We start from the raw sequence: 16,784 nt of genomic DNA, 5'->3' as shown, positions 1-16,784 counted from the left end.
TTAAGGTGCACTAATGGGCTAATGAAGAAAAGAAACCAGCCCTGAATTTGAACCTATGAACTCATAAAAGTAGGAAATCTCCTGAAAGAGGAAACAGTGACCAATATTTAATGAATGACTTGAAGACCATAAACTAAAAATAAATAAATCTAAACCTCAAAGGGAAAATATGAAAATAGAGGGATTCTACACCTATGAGACAAACGTTATTGTTAGTCCACGCAACCAAAAAAACAAGTAGAAATCTGTCCTTACCTATGGGAAAAATGGGGTAAATTAACTGTATAAACCATAGAGAAAGAACACAAAAAAATAAAGGGAGGTAGAATAAACATATGGCTAAGCATGGGCACCAACCTGTGAGCTCATCTGGGAAAAGAGCTTGAAACCCTGGCAAAGATAGGGTTGGCAGCTGAACCTGCAAAAACTTCCAACGCAACCAGAAAAAAAGTAGAAATATGTCCTTACCTATGGAAAAAATGGAGTAAATTAACTGTATAAACCCTGTAGCAATAACAAAAAAATAAAATAAAGGGAGGTAGAATAAACATATGGCTAAGCATGGGCACCAACCCATGAGCTCATCTAGGAAAAGCTCTTGAAACCTTGATAGAGATAGGGTTGGCAGCGGAACCTACAAAACCCTCCAATGCAATAGGAAACTGGCCGAACGAGCAACCTAGTGGAGTGGTGAAATCAAAATGAAGGAAAGGTGAAATGCCACTATGTAGACTTCAATTAGTTACAGAACAATATAAATTAGTTATCTATTATATGTAATTACACAACGCGGATGAAACTCCCAGCAGAATCAAGTGTTCAAAGACACAACAGTGTAGTAAAAGCAAAAATAACAAAAATCCCAACAGCAAGTTGAGGTGTTGAAAAACACAGTGGCAGTAACTAGTAGGAAAATCCTTCCAGATAGACGCAGAAGCCATGTCCAAACATCCTCCATGTCCAAACGTCCTCCAGACCTCGCCATACCTGCAACCAAAACTTGTAAAACATTAAAATATTAGCAAATGGGAAAAATATACAAACACAATTCAGAAAAAAAAAAAGCCATAAAAACTCATGTATTTGTAAATTTACCTTCGACCTCGAATTGGCTAGAATTTGGTACTACCTCCTTCCCAAACAACAGGCCGCGAGAATGAAACAACGACCAAGGTATCTCTAAACCCTCGGCAGTGGAGAACGAACAACAACAATGACATATGTAAAGCCCTGACCCCGCAGAGCGTTTAACTACAACAGCAGAGTTAAACCCCCCTCGAAACAGGTAAAGCAACAAAACCCTAAACCCTAAACAGCACTGGGAGGCAGAACGAAACAACCACAACAGAAACCTTATTCTGTTAATGAACCACTGCAAGCAAACTCATCGAGTTAGCAGGTCACGAATGGCAGACAAGGCATACAGGTAATGGAGTCGTCCCGCCCCATCGTCATTGGAGCGCATCGCCCACACACTGGACCCGAACAAACAACACAGGGCAGAACATACATCGTAGAAAACAACCCAAAACCAACCCTAAATGGTGATGAGTTAGGGATTTTAAATGCGGCCACCCACCACAACACGTGGCAGGCTCGTTTGGGCAGGTGTCCTACACCAGGGTTAGCTGTCCATGTGCTCAAATCTGAGGTGGAGGGGAGGGTGCACAGGTAATGTTGTCCCTCCCCTATACATCTTAAAAAATATGTACTACTATCTTTTTATCATGGAGATTCACCCCACTTTACTTTGTAGATTCTTGACTTATAAATAGTTTTTGTTACTATATCTTGGACAAATACCATGAATTCTCAATAAAAATGCCCTAAAAAACTTAACTTATTTCATATGACACTTGTTCATTTGACATTTTTTTAGTTAGTAAAGTTTATTAAATTATAGAAAAGGCATGACTACTTTTGAGATAAATCTCAATCTTTGATATCTGATTAATAAGAATATTCTAGAATATGCCATGGATGTTAAAGGCCTACATTAAAATATTGTATAACTAATATAAATGAATTTTCATAGTGGTTTATTTAGCCATAATCTATATGTTCTACCATTTTTTTCTTATATTTCCCAAAATCACAATTCAATTTTTTTGGTTATATTTTTCAAAATCACAAGTTTGATGTGTGAAGTTTATATAATCAAAAGTTAACAATTGTCCCAAGAGTTCTTTAGGGTGTTGAATCCATTTATATATTCAAAAATAAATTATATATATATATATATATATATATCAATTTTATTTTTTTAATCTTTTTCTCTCCTTTCTTTCTAAATATGCTAAACCTAGACTGCCCCAATGTTGAATGGAAGAACAATCTGCCTACCAATGAGATGCTACCACAAAGCTTGATCAAGCTTGGAGGCCCCTTGACAGAATTTAATAGTTTAATTTCTTAAAAATGGCTCCCATCCTCCCGCCCTCCCCATAAAATTTGAACCTACTACCGAATAAAAACTAAAGTCTACACAAACCAACTAAAAGTTAAAAAAAAAAATTCAACACCAAATTAAAAAAAAAAAAACACCATGAATCACCCATTAAAACCTGTGATAATGAAATGTTGAAAGAAAAAGTATAACCTGTGATAATGAAATGTGGAAAGAAAAGTATAACCTGTGATAATGAAATGTACACAGAAAAGTATAACCAGATTAGAGAAACACAATAAATAAGCCCATTAGAACCCGTGATAATGAGATACACACTGGGAAACTTGTATTGGCGAGTAACACAAATAATTCAACCCATTGGAACCCGTGATAATGAGATGTACATTGGGAAAATTGTCTTGTCGATGAGCTCATCACGCAAGATAAGAGCGATCAACGTCATTTGGGGATATGTCAAGATGTACCATCCCATACCGCCCAGCTGTTCGCTTTATTTGACGTAACTTGTGGGTCTTCTTCTAACAGAGCAGACCGTGGTGGCGGCGTCCCCACAGGAGAGATCTGAGCCGTCCCTTGTATGATCTGAGCTGGATGACAAGACGGACAAGTTGTGGCGGAGGATAGCCTCGCGATACTGGGTCCCTCAGGTTTCTGAGTCTCAGCAGCACCGCGCGTAGGGCTTAAAGGTTTAAAACTCTACTCTCCTCTACTGTTCTTCATGGATTTCGTTGGAAGACTTCACAGATCAATCGATGGAGAATATAGTATACGCAATTCCTGAGCCAAAAAAAAACATTTTCTTGCAATGTTACAGCACGTGTCAGGATATCTCAACGACTCTCATTTCGAAGGCAATTTTCCAGGGTTGCAGGTGCACGAGGGTTGGTTAATTATACGGTTAAATTTGATTGGTATTTATTCATATTTTTCTCGTTTAATTGTTAAACACGGAGGATTTAAATGTGTAAACTATTGATGATGTTAATTTAATTTTTTTAATTTTTTTATTGATAACTTATTTTATATGTAAACAATTTTAAACAAGATTGGTAAATAAAATAAAATAATTCAAGTATAGAATGAATTTTGATGTCGATATTTTAAGATAAGAATAAACTCATCCACAATGGGTCTTTAAATGTATTAGAAAAAATCTATTTTTGTCTCTAGTCACATGTTTCAAATCCATTTTTGTGTCTAGTCACATGTTTCAATTTTTATTGTACATGCTTGAACCTGAAGCCTAAACATAGAAGCTTGAAAGTTAAACGTTGACATTCATGTAATATACTCACATCTATGAGCCAATAGTATGCTATATACAACATGAACTTAAGGATAAAGTAATCAAATTGAAGGGATATTTAGTTTTAAGTAGAAATATTAGAATTGGCTTTTTTAGTTTGTATGGGTGAGATAGGTATACTTTATTTGATATTAAGAGGTTTTGTGTAGTTTCTTTAGTGTTATGTGCTAGTCATAGATCTTAGTGTTTATAAAATGTATGTTTTTATATTTTATCAAAAAAAATAGATTTATTCATGGCTGGATATTGAAATCTCAAATCTGTGATACCTTATGCCTACGAGTGTTCATTACATTCATAGGTAAATGTGAACACAACTCATTTTCAGTCTTTTTGGAGTTGGGGTGTTTATGGGAGACAATTCTTTTTAATTATGTAACATTTATAATTTCTTCACATACCTTCTATATTATTAGGGCTTGAAATGTTGGAATCGTCCCAAATTCCTATTTAAAAGTATATTCAAACTTGTTTTATTATTTATAAGGATTTTCTTTAATCCAACTCATCTTAGAAAAATGGCCTTCATTGTCCCTCTTTAAAATGCATCATTGTTAATGGGTTTGACTTGCATGGTATGTAAAATATACCATTACATAAACAATTACTATATATAATTGCAACAAATCATTAATGATTTTTGTAATAGAAATGGACAACAATGAAACATGTTTGATGTTTTGAAAATTCATCTATGATTTTACTTAATTAAATCTTATTTTATTGTCAAAGTAGAAGCAAAATATTTCCATATAAAACAAAACACAAAACTTACATCAAGAAAAATGATTTTATATTCACAACAAAAAATTAGCATAACAAATATAATGCATCATATTTAACTGATGAATAAAAATAAATATCAAACATCACCTAAAAAGAAATAGTAAGTAAAAATAGTCCCAAAAAAAAAAAATTACTTAACAAGAGTGAGTGTCCATCAACTTTATACCCTAAAACACAAAATTTTGATGGATTTGTTGGATTTTATGGCTTTGGTTTAGGTGTGTGAAAAATAGATACTAAACATCATGCACACTAAACTAATTATTAATTTATTGTATAATGTTTAATATTTACTCATATAGCATAACATCAATAAATACATATTTGAAAATGTAAAGTATAATATTAATAAATACATGTTTCTTTTAAATTTAAAAAATATATATTTGTTCTAAATTTTAAATGTCCATATACATATTTGAAAACATGATGTATAACATCAATAAATACATATTTTTTTCAAGTTTAAAATATATATATTTTTTCTAACTTTTAAATATTTATATGTTATTGTTGGATATTAATTACTAGGTGTTAAAACTCTTGTAACCACCCATAAAGTTATCTTCAATGTTAGTTAAATGTAAAAAATAATATAAAACAAAATTTTATGAAAATAGTAATTAGATTTAAGTAAATATGATTTTACATCAATAAATACATATTTGAAAATGTACGGTATAACATCCATAAATACATATTTTTTTCTAATATATATATATATATATTCATTCTTACTTTTAAATGTCCATATGCTGTTGTTGAATCATTTACTAGATGTTTAAACTTGTGTAACAACCCATAAAGTTATCTTCAATGTTAGTTTAATGTAAGAAATAATATAAAGTAAAACTTTATAAAAATAAAAATTTGATTTAAGTCAATATGATTTTATCGGATATTGGTTTTTATTAATAAAATTATAAATCTGTTTTTGAAAAGTAAATATTAAATTAAAAGAAATTCATAGTTATAATATTTTAAAATCACACGTTTAAATTTAGTTGATAAACATAATATAATAATAATAATAATAATAATAATAATAATAATAATAATAATTCCATATTATCTATTTAAATTTAAATAATAACTATATAAAAATTTCATACTTAAAATAAATTCTCTATATATGATATCAATACTATGTATATCACAATAATCAAATTATAAAACATGTAACAAAATGGACAAGCACATATTATATAAATAAATATAACTATCTTAACTTTGTAATTTTTTGATATAACAATTATATATATATATATATATATATCCCAAAAAGTGAAATTTATATAATGAATCTTAATTTTAGATTTACAAAGTTTAAAAGTGTAAGCATTTTTCAAATAAATAAATAAAAGAAACAAATTAGGGGAGGGACATCATTACTTGTGCGCCTTCCCTTCCACGGTGGAAATCAACGTGGACTTAACATTTTTAACTATACGACACTTGTCGATTGTACACTGCCACTTGTTGCAGTTGGTGGGAGTTGTAAAGTTTGACCTTAAGTGAGTGTCTAGGGTTTCTTCTGACCCATTTTCTTCAATGTCTTTACCACCTTGTGTTATCTTGTTTAGGCCTGGTGTGTGGGCATTTCCTTCCACCGATGATGGCTTTGTTGGGCTCCATTTCCTATTCACCTGGTTCGCCTTTTTAGTGTTGCTCACCCGACATTGTTGTTTGCGGAGGTTGGTTTTGGGTTTATGGTTGTGCCAATGTCTATTTGTTATGGTTCATGGGGGGTTAAACAATGGATCTGTGTTTGTTCATTCTGCTTGATGGGGGGTTAACCGACGACTCTGTGGTTGTTTGTTCGACACTTGTCCTTATTTGGAAAGGAGCCAGTGGGAGATTCAAACAAGTTTGGTGGTTAACATAAAGGTCAATGGCCGATTGTTAAATTTCTTGTTTTTTTTTTGCAAATTTGGCTATAATTTTTGTGGGTTTTATCACGAATGCTAACTTTTCTTTGTTTTTGTTGCAGGAAATTTATATGGCTGACGTTGAAGATGTCTAGTGACGTTTGGGGCGACATTTGGATGTGGTGGTGGCTTCTGCGGTTCTTCGGTAGGATTCTAGACCCTACCAACCACTCTGTATTTTTTAACACTTGAATTCGTTGTTGGGAATTTAGCTATGGTTGTGATTTTGGGCTTTTCAACACTTGAATTTGTTGTTTGTCTTTCTCTATAATGGTTATTGTGACTTCGGTTTTGTTGCAAGCTCTTATGGTAGGGTTGGGCATCCCAAGTATCTTGCTCTATGTTCTCTGTGTCTTGCTCTACAGTGGTTATTATGACTTGGGTTTGGGTTTTGTTTTAGGGTTTATGGTTAAGTAGCCTGGTAATTTTGTTTTGTCTTTCTCTGTAGTGGTTATTATGACTTGGGTTTGGGTTTTGTTGCAGGGTTTATGGTTAGGTAGCCCGGTAATTTTGTCGTGTCTTGCTCTGCATTGGTTATTGTGACTTGGGTTTGGGTTTTGTTGTACGGTTTATCATTCAACAACCCGGTAATTTTGTTGTGTCTTGTTCTGTAGTGCTTATTGTGACTTGGATTTGGGTCTTTTGTAGGGTTTATGGTTTGGCAACCGGATAATTTTGTTGTGTCTTGCTTTGCGGTGGTTATTGTGACTTGGGTTTGGGTTTTGTTACAGGTTTTATGGTTCGAAAACCTAATAATTTCATTGTATCTTTCTCTGCAGTGGTTATTGTGACTTGGGTTTTGGTTTTGTTTCAAGGTTTATGGTTCGACAATCCGATAGTTTTGTTGTGTCTTCCTATGAAACGATTATTCTGACTTGGATTTGGGTTTTGTTGCAGGGTTTATGGTTCGACATCCTAGTAATTTTTCTGTGTCTTGCTCTGTAGTGGTTATGTGTGTGACTTTGAGGGATGGTCTTGTGGGAAATACTTGCATGCTTATTTATTACACAAACAACACATTCTCAATGATAAGTGCATTCATATATGAATTTTCCCTCTATTGTTGCTGAATTGAAATTGGGGCTGGTCTCTTTAGAGAAATGGTTAGCATTCAAGTTTATAATGTTTTCTTCTTGCTTTTATGCATGGTGTTGTGACATTACTACAATTTTTATGGGAACCAAACTATATTGTATTAGTGCAAGGAAGTATATTGCTATACCTTCTACTCTTAGTTAGAATACTTTTTACGCATTTCACCATTTTGAGATTTTGGATACTATGGGGATGCGTGTAACTTCTTGTGCTGCCTTTGCTTACGGTAATCAAGTTAATTTTATTGATATAAATTACTTCATTTTATTTAAAAGCTAATAAATTTTTGCATATCTATATTGTTTTGTGCCAAGTAATAAATAATGAAATTTGTCCTTATGGACTAGTTTGTAGTGGATTTTTGTCAATGTTTGAGAAATGGGTATGTTATTGATAAATGCACTATATGGGTGAAGAAAATAAAAAGAATCATTGCCAAATATATCGGCCTAAAGCATTTTCTATTAGCTAGATATATTTAATATTTTTTTCTAGCGATCATTTGAGCGATTTGGCTATAAGCAATGTTGCAACTTATAAATGATGACATGCACAAGATGGCTATAATTTTGTTTGACAAGATGGGGTGACCATTGAGTAGCTGGTGGAAATGAACAACTCAATTTAGTAGAATTTAGTTTGGTTTTAATCCTTAGTTTGACATTAGAAGCAATGAGAATATTGCCCAAGTCAACTATTGATATCTTCTTCAAGAGTATGACGGCTTGATTTCCTATCTTAAATTTTCAAGTGTAAATTATCGTAAGAAAAAACATATTTTTGCAAGTAGAGATCCCAGATGTGAAGTTCTGGATTGTCACACATTATTTTTTCTTAGAAATGAGTTATTTCTAATTGTGACTAATATCTATGTAACATATTTTTAAATATTAATTTGAAAACTATTTCAATTTCTAGTTTCTAATCGGTCTTGGTAGTGCTTTAAAACTTTTGACCCTATGATCGGTGTTGTTAGTTGAGTTATGTAGTGTTTGTGAATGTAGGGGTAATAATCCATTTCCTTTATATTGTGCCTACTTTTTAAAATTCATTTCTTCTTGTCTAGAGCAGAATTTTTGTTGTTATACTTTGTTATCTTTGAATTAAGGTTCATTTTGATGGCACTCGGAGTGGATGGCAATGCATTCTAAATGGGTTTTGATTTGGGATTTAAGGCGTTATTGTAGTTTGATTCAAAGCTAATTTGTGCATTGGTTTTCCAGTCTAGAATGTGTCAAGACTGACACTTTCTTGGGCTTGATTTGGGATGGGAAACATTCATTTAATTATTCTCTTAGCTTGTTGATGCATTATAAAATTGATGCGTCACCACACATGCACTCTGTTTGTCTTCTAAGATAACTTAGATTAAATGGTGTTTCATATGTGGTGTGAGGTTAGGTACATTTACTATTCACTTTTTTATGGAGTTTTCATATTAAAACAAGTTCACTTCAAGATTTCATTATTCACTCATTTGTCATTTAATTAACAACTCAATTATAATTGTGTTGTTAATAAATTGGTGTCTAGAGGCATAATAGAAGCTATTATCTTCATTCTCATGTCACTGTGTCAGAATTATCCATTCTAATAGACTATAGATGTTCCTTATAAGATCGATTTTGGTTACAATGCCGCATACAGTATGAAACAAATCAACCTAAATTGTAAGCCAAAATCTTCTTGTGACAAGAAAAAGAGACAATCCATCCAAAATCCACATCAGAGTGTGGTTACAATGAAAAACATATGACACCCCTATTCTTTATGGCCTTAAGAATCTTCAGTGCCAAAACTCCTTGAGTTTCCTGCTTGAAACAAGTAGGTTGGCATACCTAAAAAGGGTTGATTAGGATGTGGTTAATTGTTGCCATATGATTGAGTCCGATTTTCCCCTTGAACCATGGAGGAATTGAGTAACCATACCTCATAATTACACTACTATGATCTAGGTGGATATTGGTGGCCACCAGCCTATTCCACCTAGCCCTCCCAGTCAGTTTCATCTGTTTCCTTGTTCATTTCAACATTTACTATTTTTAGCAATTTTTTGGGTCTTGAACTTCCAGAGCAGTTTTGACCCCCTAAACGACATTTTTTTGGGGTCTGCTATAGGTCCATGGAGATTGGCAAGGGCCCATGGCCATAGGCAAGGGCTTGGGAAAAACTTGCAGTACTTAGAGATACATTTCCAAGAATGTATCGTACGCACCAAACAAAGGTAATATGACCAAGTTATGACTCGGGGAAGTTGCTTGTCCAACTAAACCCAACGGGGCCCACAAACTCTTGGTGTTACATCTCTTGGGGTTAGGGTTTTGGTTGTTTAAGGTTTTGTCATGTTTTCCAATAATAAATGGGCCCTTGAGCCTCATTGTAACATAGTTCAGAGGCATGCAGCCACCACATTTCTTCTAATAGATAAGCTGCCATCCCCCGAGCTATCTTATTTCCTATCTGTTTGTAAGCATAGTTCAATATTTTTCTACTTCTAAAATGAAGTGTTTTCTACTGCATCTCTATGTTTATGATTATATCTGTAAGTTGTTGTGTTCCTGTTTAAGTTCATATTAATGGTATCAAAGCGGTCTGTTTTTTTTCTATTTTTCTTTGCATGTCCCCAAGGAGGTCAGGGTATAAAGAGTTAGGGCTTGATCTAGTTGAACCATTGCAAGATTAGCTTCGCAAAACCCGACGACCTCCCATGACAGAAGAAAAGAAAGACGAGGGTGCAGGTAATCCTTTCGAAATGTTTCTCGAGAAAGTCCTCAAGTGACAGAGGGACACGATGATAGATAACTTTTCCCAGATCCTTTGATGGCTACCCATAGGTGATGCATCTTCATCCAGCAGCCATTCTCGAGGTTCCACTCCTTTTAAAGTAGAAGTTAACTTTGATATTCCCATATTCGAAGGCTTGATAGATGCAGACGTCATAGATAAATGGTTAAATCTATTGGAAGGATATTTTTCAGTTCATGACTTTTCCAATCAGGGAAATATTACTTTTGAACTCCTTCAAGTTGCCCCACACATCAAGGATTGTTGGGAAGCATACTGTGAACACAAGGATGAGATTGAACCCTCACTGTTTTCAGCCACACCCACTTGGAATTCTTTCCGAGATGCCATCAAGGATCAATATTACCCTATCGGGAGCTATGAAGACAAATACATAAAGTGGACCACGTAATGGCAGGGAAGGGACCAATATGTGCCAGAGTTCACAAATACTTTCCATACCCTTCACACGAAGTTGGGTATCAAGGATACAGAGCGACATTTGGTGCTCAAGTATGTGACTGTCTACACAAGTACATCTAGCATGAGATGGAGTTCCTGGATATTTCCTCACTTGGCACGACATATCGGTACACTGCCAATATTGTGAAGAAGTTTAGACAAAAGAAGCAGTACTTTGGATCTAGGAATACAAAGCAAGGAAAAGGCACTCCCAAACCATAGAAAAAAGGACCAAGCCAAGGCAATGATATCCAGGACAACCTACCGAAGTCGTAAGAAAAGAACAACGACCCGATGATGTAGAAGGAAATGGGAAAATGGTGTGAATTCCATAAGCACTCCACTTACTATACAAGTGAGTGTCAGGTCAAGCAATCACTGGTGGCCAAGCTGAAGGCTTCTGAATTAGATGCACGTTCCAACTTTGATTGAGAACCCCATAAGGGAATCAACAAAGGGAAGCAGATCATTGATGCAGAGCCCAGTGCTACTGTGGCCACCACCAAGATCCACAAGATTGAGCCTGAAGATCCATAAGAGGGGGAACACCTCTTCCACTCATAAATGTGGGCGAAGGGTTCTTTGTTGCAGTTCATTGTCGAAAATGGGAGCCAAAAGAACCTGATTTCAGTAGAAGTCATGAAACGGCTGGGCCTAAAGACTATAGCACATCCAAAGTCATACATCATCATGTGGCTTCACCAAGGACGAGATCTTCGTGTCAGCTAGCAGTGTCGCCTTCCCTAGAGCATCAAGCCCTTCATGGATGAGGTACTGTGTGAGGTTTCTCCTCTTGAATTTTGTGATGTATTGTTAGGACAACCATACTTGTGGATGTGACATGTTGTATATGAGTCTAGACCTTGCTCTGTGACTATTAATTTGGTTAATAAGTTGTACATGACACTGGAGGTAGCCCCACCTACTGCCATCTCTTTGATCATCGCAAAGAAATGAAGTAAGATCATTTCCTAGACCAAGAATTTTTTTTCCTTATGATCCGCCCCCAAGGGAAGAAGAAGGTTGGGGCCAAGGCTTCCAGGCAGGGCTCCTCTACACAACAGAATAAAATGGACAAGGTCCTGGAGGAGTACAGGGATATTTTTGCCTCACCCACAAGGATACCTCTACATTGTTAGGTCAAGCACTCCATCGATCTAAACCTGGGTGCATCACTGCCCAATGGACCAATCTATCGACGCTCTATTCTAGAGAATGATGAGATCAAGAGGAAGATTCAGGAACTATTATAGAATGGGAACATTAGGCCAAGCTCATCACCATGTGGGAGCCTGATTGTATTGGTACAAAAGAAGGATGGGAACTGGAGGCTCTGTATTGACTATCAAGTGCTGAACAAGATCACTGTTCAATACAGGTACCCAATCCAGCGGATTGATGAACTTCTGGACTAGCGCAAGGGGCCAAATATTTCAGCAAGATTGACTTGAAGTCAGGTTATCACCAGGTTCTTATCAAACTCTCCGATGTGTGGAAGACTGCCTTCAAATCTAAGGAGGGACTTTACGAATGGTTGGCCATGCCATTCAGATTGACGAACGACCCTGCAACCTTCATGAGACTGATGGATGCTATCTTGCGATTCGTGGTGGTGTATTTAGATAACATCTTGATCTTTAGCCAGAGTTGGGAAGAGCACCTCCACTATATTCGATGGGTCCTTGAAACCCTGCACTAACACAAGATGTTTTCTAACTTGGAGAAATGCACCTTTGGCCTAACCCAGGTTTAATATTTGCGGTATATCATTAATGAGCAGGGTGTACATGTGGACCCATCCAAGATACAAGTCATTTTGGATTGGCTAGCCCCAACAACTCTAACAGAGCTCCACAACTTTTTGGGTCTTGCCAATTTCTACCATAGGTTCATGTTGGGGCTCTCTCATATCACTTGGCCTTTAAGTCAAGTCAACAAGGGCAGAGCGAAAGAAATTTTTGTTGGTATGAAACCAAATAACAAGTCTTCTCTAGGTTGAAGAATCACCTATGTTTTGCACCAGTGCTCACATTACCAGACTTGCAACAACCATTTGACATTGAAATAGGTGCCTCCGACTATGCTATTGGTGCAGTTCTTACTCAGCATAGGCATCCAATGGCTTACCACAATGAGACACTTTCAGACACAGTCCGAAAGTACCCCACTTATGACAAAGAAATGTATTCCATTGTGTAGGCCTATTGTCAATGGAAGCATTACATTATGGGGAAGGAAATGGTCATCCACACAGACCATTGACCTCTACAGTTCATACAGACACAAGGGAATTTGTAGAACGATCTCCATAAGAAAAGGTCCACCTATTTGCAATAGTTCCATTTGAACATTAAGTATAAGAAGGGAAACACTAATAATGTTTATGATTGCCTTAGCTGACCACTGATAATGGCGTTGGTCACTATGCTCAACTCCTGTGGGCACGAGACATCAGGGTGGCCGCATATTTACAAGAGCAATCCAGAATTCGACACTGTTAGAGTCGGTCTGGTCAGTCCTCCGTCAGAGATCAAAACTCTATATGCATTTCATTTTAGGTGTCCCGCTCCATTCACTCAGCCACATTCCACTAGGGGCATGCCATAGTCTGACGGAAAAGGTCATGCTAGTCATTCCCCTCATATCTGGCTCATGTTGGCTTAGGTCTTTGGTCAATGATCACAAAAGTCCATGACAGTCAAGGTTTGGTCCTTTAATGGACAAAGGTCATTTTTGATCATTAGGTCTAGGGATTTATCAGTTTGGTTTTTAAATATATCCAGTAATGCCAAGCAGGCCAGAGAGAGAGGCCCTTAAAAAATAATGATTCACAGAGTTTCATCGTCATATTGATAAACTTCGACTGTTCTTCAAAACTCTGTTTTGAAGAAAATTCAAACAGTGTCATTGGTGATAAAATTTTCAAAGAGATAAATAGTTGATTTCTCCAGGCACAGTCATGGTTTCCATGGCCAAATTCCCTGCAATGCAATCCCTGCAAAGAGTGCCAAAAATTTCATCATTTGAGCTAAAATTTCAAAGGAAAAGTGAAAATTAGTGTTGATTTAAGTCAGTGAAAAAGTGGCAAAACATGACATTATAAAAATGGGTTTTCGAAAAAGCAAAATTTAAATCATGACCTCCAAGTCTTTATACACAAGTTTACATCAAAAATCAAAGTCATTGTGTAATCAAAGGCATAGGGAAAACATTGCAAAGTCGTGGTGTGCATCGTGTGTTTTGGAGCAAAGTTCGAGGTGGTTTCAGCGCGCGGCACATATAGACTAGGGCGCGGCGCACACACAGGGCGCGACGCACATAGAGCCCGCCTGTAGTGCAATTTTCTAACTGGCGTGGTGCACACCCAGGGTGCGGCGCACTAGGTTTTGCGCGCGACGCACACAGACAAAGGGCCAGAAACTTGCCAAAACTCCCTCAAATATTTTGTGGATGCCCATCAGCTCGAGAGGTAGGCTCTATAACATCAATGGTTCCTCAAATTATGTAAATGATATAGTGATGTATGCCTATGATTGAAATGAAACAAAACTCATAAAGCAACCGCAAGAAAACACAAAGGGCCATTTTTGCTAGGGTTGTGTAATTGTGTTGTTGATGCCAAGGTCCTATTTTCCCTTCCTTACCATTTTTCCTTATTCCCCCATGCCATTTTTCCTATTATCACTACCTTAAAATACTACCAAACTCTATTCCCTTCCCCCTCCTCCTATTGGTCAATACAAACCCCAAACCCTACCTTATAAAAACCCCAAACCCTACCTTGTCAAACCCCCTACATATCCCTAAACAAACTCCCCCCCATAACCCCTATTCCCATCACATTACTCCCTTCCTAATACTCCCTTTATTTCATTGTTCCCCTTGGTGGCAGATATCACAAACAATACCCAACTTCACCATCATCAAAGGGCAGCCTAAGTACAATATATAAACAGCAGTCATGGCATCTGAGGGTTCATCAGAGTATGAGGTGGAAACTCACAGCGATACAGCTTCAGGAGAACAGGCTCCCAGGAGACATCACAGGAGTGGCAAACATGTTAGGGATGAGCCAAACACCCTCACCGAATTGCAGGCATGCTCTCTTGCTATGTCATGTTTCCAGCACCTAGCATGTTTGAATTTTGTCAAAGGGTGGCTAATGTTAGAGTTCAACATGAGTTGGCTCGTCTTTTTGTGCTTCATCTACATGGAGGTCAGTCTGTCTTGGCCAGGGTCACCTTCACATTGACCCCCGAAACTATCTCAGTGGCAACAGGCATACCAAATGTTGGAGAACAATGGCATAAGAAGAAGAAGGTGGATAGGCAATACTATGAGCCTTACATTAAGTCCAGTTGTTTGAGGCATATCACAAGAGTCTTCCCATTCAGATATTTGAAAGATAAGTATGCTTCACTCATGAAATTGATCATGAAGTACTTCAGTTGTGAGGGGAGGTTCTCTCACCTATATGCCTATCACATCAGGTTACTCATGCACTTTACCATGGTGCGGATGATGAACCTCCAATTTTTCATTTGCAGGAACATAGAGAGGATGAACAATTTCATGCAGCATAAGACCCCTCAGCAGCAGCTTAACAGTGTTTATCACTTTTCTCTTATCCGGATTTTGGTGGATCATCAGTTGGGATTGCAGGGCATTGCTGGGGAGGACTTCATCTCCTAGGACTCCTTCAGCACTCCACAGGTAGTATCAGAGGCAGAGCATTAGATAGGTGGTTGTTCTCATCAGTATGAGTGCCTTGAGGCCGCTACTATGCCAGTATTCATCACCTATCAGAGAGGCAGTAGACATTTGTTTGTAGCGGCAAAGCAAGTGTTATCTCCACCCAGGGTGGAAGGGGCCTCGCTTCCTATATCGATGACACAGGAACAGGACAGAGGTAAGGAGCCAATGCATGATGAGGGGGCCTTCAGGTGAGCCATCAGGCGAACGAGAGACATAATTCATTCTCCTTCATGATGATGAGACAGATACAGAACCGACAAATGTAGAGCTTAGAAAGATCATCCAGGAGCAGCAATCAGTGATTGAGGCCTTATCCCTTCACTTGGAGAGGGCTAAGTGGAACATGAAATACCTGGAGTAGAGGAACAAACAGCTAGAGGATCAGCAGGCGATCATGGAGCTACAAAACATTCATGAGCATCACCAAGCTGCACAAAGAAGAAGAGTTGAGCTCACGTCATTGGAGCAAGAGATCAATGAGGATCGGGAGGCCAATATAGAGAGAGTTAATATGCACTTGGAGAGGCTGCTGGACAAGGCCGACAAGGACCATGTCTTACTAAGACACATGGCTTTCCATTACAGGGCATGAAACATGAGTGCAAGGGCCCGGATAAAGAGCTTGAAGGCAAAATTGAGCAAAGCAACAAAAGAGGCAAAAGAGAAAGATCAGCTTTGAATCTTGGCCGAAGCTTCCTTGGCACAACATAGCACTTCATAGAGGACCTCCAGCCCAAATTTCAAGAAATTTGGGGAAATTTTGGTCACATGACAAATTTTTGGGCAAAACACAGGTTTTTCTCCCTGTGCGGTGGGACGCTAAAAATTGGGAGCTCCAAATGAAGAATGGTTTGCATTTTTGGATTCAGAATGAAAAATCACGACTACTGGTGCTTGGACAAGAAATTTAGGCAAGATATGAGTCTCCAGGAGGTCAAAAACACCCAAAACATGACCTCTTTGCCCCTATTTTGACACACAGGAAGCAGTCTTGGGAGAATGAAGATTTGGAGGGGCAAATGAGCACCAAATTCAGAAATTACACTTGGGTTAGAAATTAGACAGGATAGGATTTCCAACAAGAACACTTGGGGACAATTTGGACTCCTGCAAGTGCCTCAAAATAGGCTCCAAAGTGGCGTGGTGCACAGAGAAAAGGATGCGGTGCATATAGGGAAAAAGCCAAATTTTTACCTTCGTTTCGCGAAATTTTGATTCACGACTTATCCAAGTGGGCCCGCTCATATACATTTCAGTT

This window comes from Pinus tabuliformis, chromosome J (genome assembly GCF_031772625.1).
Source record: "Pinus tabuliformis cultivar Carrire ecotype Pingquan chromosome J, CPIR1, whole genome shotgun sequence".
Classification (NCBI taxonomy): Eukaryota; Viridiplantae; Streptophyta; class Pinopsida; order Pinales; family Pinaceae; genus Pinus; species Pinus tabuliformis.
Note: the sequence above shows the minus strand (reverse complement) of the source record.